The following is a 3,995-nucleotide window of genomic DNA, read 5'->3' on the forward strand; positions in this document are numbered from 1 at the left end:
TTTTAAAACAAAGTGTTATATCCATAGAGATATTTGAGTTTCAGAAACATAATTCCCCAAGTCCAACTACTAAATCCTTCCCCTCTAATATTTCANTATCACGAAATATTCAATAGAAGATGAAATCTAGCACTCTATCTACATGGTTACATGACCAATGTTATAGACCCGTTTGGTATAGTCTATAACCTTATCCAACACCAAGTTTGCATATGCTTCACTGTTGAGACTTTGGCAAGTGCACCAAATCGCTCAAGTAGTAATACCGGTAAGACCGGATATCGTTTCCCAAGAGACTTCGTTATTACTCTACTATCGTATAATTACTAACTAATTTAAAGTAAAGAATGATTCCATTTTTGTTTGATATTGTGCAATGAAAGTAAAAGTTATGCATAAGTAAAAGTTTGAGCTACTTGGGGCCAAAACAAGTGAAAATGAGATGATTGATAACTATGTGGAATGAACATGTTGGAGAATGATTTCAACTAATTCCTTCCTATGCAAATGCACTACACTACCCTTCATTAATTACTTGTTCTTGTCAACTAGCTAAATCACTAAAACCCAATCCCTTGGTGAGATAGCCTATGTTCATTTGTTACATCCCAATCCCTTGGTAATCCAACAAACTCACCCGCATTAAGAAAAGAAGTTTATGACAACTAATGGTCCTAGCTCTATCCCTAGACACTATTTCCCTTAGGTGTTTAGGCTAGTTCAAGGTTCACCCAATGTTTCCCAACCTTAAGTAAACCCCACAATCAAGCTATGGTTGATCAAGCCATAACTAGCATTAAGTAAAAGACAAAAGCACCAACAAGCAATGAATGAAGCACTTTTCATTTAAACACAAGTGCATTTACAAGAAGTTCTTAGTTTACATCACTCTCTAACAAGAATGAACTTAGCTCTCCATTAATGGAGAGCTTGAGCTTACAATGGAATGAAAATGGTGAAGAAGAGACTCAAGGAGAAGGAAAGGAGAGCTCTCACTGTCCAGAACTAGCTCCAAAAGGTGCAAGAACGCTTCCCCAGGTCTCAGCCGCCAAGAAGTTGCCACCCTCGAAAACTGTGTGCCTTTTATAGGTCTAGGGTGCCAACTCAGCAAAAAGTCGCGCCCAACGCCCTTTCCTGGGGCGCCCAGGCGTGATAAATCAGGGAAAACAGCAAGCTGAAGGGCATTGGGCGCCCCCCAGGGGCGCCTGGGCGTGAGCAAATGGCCAAAACAGCGAGCTGAAGGGCGCTGGGCGCCCCCCAGGGGCGCCTGGGCGCCACTTGTGCAAAGAAAATCTTCAAATCTTCATCTTCTAGGCTTTCCTTGGTTCTCCACTTTCAAGAGCTTTAATGTTTTTCCAAAGCAAACAAAGTTCCTACAAAATTTGAGGAATTAGTGATGAAAACTAATGTGTATAACCTAAGCTAAATTTATTCACAAAGTTAGATTAAAGGGAGGATCAAGCATGTTTCAAGCTTTAGGAGTGTTGATTTGGCAAGAAAATTGCACCATAGATTATGGTAAAAATTACCGTTATCATTCACGTCTGATTTTAACATCACAAGCTAGTAAAACCTTTCCGATTGTANTGGCCCATATGTGCAGTTCATCAACAACCACCACGTCTTCGATATCCAACATCCGCTTTCTAGCTTAGTAGCACTTATTTCACGAGGCGTGCTCTCCATCAAGACTTCCAAAATATTTCACAGCATATTAATGATTGCCAACAACTCTATTACTGAAAATATTAGAATTCAAATTAAATCAACTAGTTGCCACTTAGGTTTATACCATTTTACCGCTCCCCCAATCATTACTCCAATACTCTGGATAGAGTGTCTAAGGACAATGAGATAAGCCCCTTATACATTTATGTTCCATTGATTCTTTTTAGTTTTTGATTCATCAAGAAGAGATTGAGTAAGCTCTTGGATATCATGATGGTTCTCATCTTATGAATGATGATCATCATGTAGGTTTGTATGATCATGTGTGCGATGGTGCTCAACTTTTGCATGTTTTGCATCATTGTGAGTAAGAACTGTAAATCCATGACTATGGCCACGTCCATGTCTGTGACCATCTTGTCCGTGTTCGTGTCTGTATCCATGACCGTGACCATCATATCCATGGCCATGATCAAGACCCAATAACAAAGCCATGCTGATATTAACCACAAGACCAAATGTGGAAACTAAAAACATTAAGAAACCATCCACGCTTTTAGACCAGCAATGATTCTANAAGACCAAATGTGGAAACTAAAAACATTAAGAAACCATCCACGCTTTTAGACCAGCAATGATTCTACAGATGGCTTCATATACAAAAATACCAGTAAGCAACCATATTAATTGAATAGAAACCAAGGCATCAAGAATTTCGCTGGGATATACTCTACCTTGGCTTTGGTACCATGTTAAAAAGTAGACTTTAAGCCTAACTCATACCCTTAAACCAGCTTGTAAGGTGACGTTTGCACCTACCTATTTACTATAAATTGGTCTTATCTCTAGTCGATGTGAGACTTCAAACATTTTATTATAAATCAAAGTGTTATTGCCATAGAGAAATTTGAGTTTTAGAAGCATAAGTCACCAAGTCCAACTACTAAATCCTTCCCCTCTAATCTTTCACTTTCACGAAATATTCAATAGAAGATGAAATCTAGCACTTATCTGTATGGTTACGTGACCAATGTTATAGACCCGTTTAAAATAGTATATAACCTTATCCAACATCATGTTTGCATATGCTTCACGTCTGATTTCAACATGACAAGCTAGTAAAACATTTCCGACTTTAATGGCCCATATATGCAGTTCCTGAACAACGACCACGTCTGCGATATCCAACATCCTATTTCTAGCTTAGTAGCATTGATCTCACGAGGCGTGCTCTCCATCAAGACTTTCGAAATATATCACAACATATTGATGATTGCCACTCGGGTTTATACCATAATACAGCTCCACCAATCATTACTCCAATACTCTGGATAGAGTCTCCAAGGACATGGAGATAATCCCCTTATACATTTATGTTCCACTGCTTCTTTTTAGTTTTTGATTCATCACGAAGAGATTAAGTAAGCTTTTGGTGATCATGATGGTGCTCATCTTTTCAATGATGATCATGGTTACGGTTTTTGTGATCGTGTGTGCGATGGTGTGATGAAGGTTGAAAAACAGTTATTTTCATATGTCATTTTAGACCAAATTACTCCCTTTACTGCTTAGAATGAGCTTAGAATCAAGCAAAACTCAATAAATGAGTCTATAGAGAGTCAAAAGCTATTTTTAGCGATATTATGCTTGTTTTGCACTGTTTTGTAGCATTTTTGAGAAAGTGAAGAATGAAGTTGAAGATGAAGGTCTTAGACTCAAGAAAAGGAAAGAAAGGTTGAAGATCGAACGGTTGCAGTGTAGAAAAGTCAACCAGAATGCAGAAAAGTCAATCAGTCAACCAGTCAACCAGAAAAGTCAATCAGTCATCCAGAAAAGTCAACTAGTCAACCAGAAAAGTCAACCAGACAACAAGAAAAAGTTGACCAAACCGTCGGGCGGTTGACCTTGGCGTCAGGCGGTTGACCGGAGCGTCGGGCGGTTGTTTTTGGTGTTGGGCGGTTCTGCGGCTTGAGGCACACCGACGGGCGGCCATTTTTGGTGTCGGGCAGTTGCCAGATGGGCCTGGGCTTGAATTTTGTCACTTTTCTTGGTTATAAATAGCCCTAGTTTTAGATGCATTCTTTTGACAGAAGGGGGCGGCCAGACCTAATTTCACTCTCTGGAGAGGATCTCTTGGATGTTGAGGCTCCTTTTCATCTTTTCTAGGGTTTGCTTTTCCATTCTTCATCCATTTTTTATTTAGATTCACCATGAAAATGGTGAACTAAACCCTATTGTTGTTAGGGGAAACAATGTAATCTTTTGATACTCTCTTTTATTGAAACTCTTGATTATTTATATGGTTTCCATATGTTTTGATTGTTAAT

At 39.0% G+C, this 3,995-nt stretch overlaps 2 pseudogenes; both read right to left on the bottom strand.

Annotated features, from left to right (window-relative positions):
* LOC106760280 overlaps positions 1-2,449 on the bottom strand; it is a 3,637-nt pseudogene extending 1,188 nt beyond the window's left edge.
* Positions 2,450-2,640: 191 nt separating this feature from the next.
* LOC106760281 overlaps positions 2,641-3,995 on the bottom strand; it is an 8,311-nt pseudogene continuing 6,956 nt past the window's right edge.

Source organism: Vigna radiata, chromosome 5 (genome assembly GCF_000741045.1).
Source record: "Vigna radiata var. radiata cultivar VC1973A chromosome 5, Vradiata_ver6, whole genome shotgun sequence".
Classification (NCBI taxonomy): domain Eukaryota; kingdom Viridiplantae; phylum Streptophyta; class Magnoliopsida; order Fabales; family Fabaceae; genus Vigna; species Vigna radiata.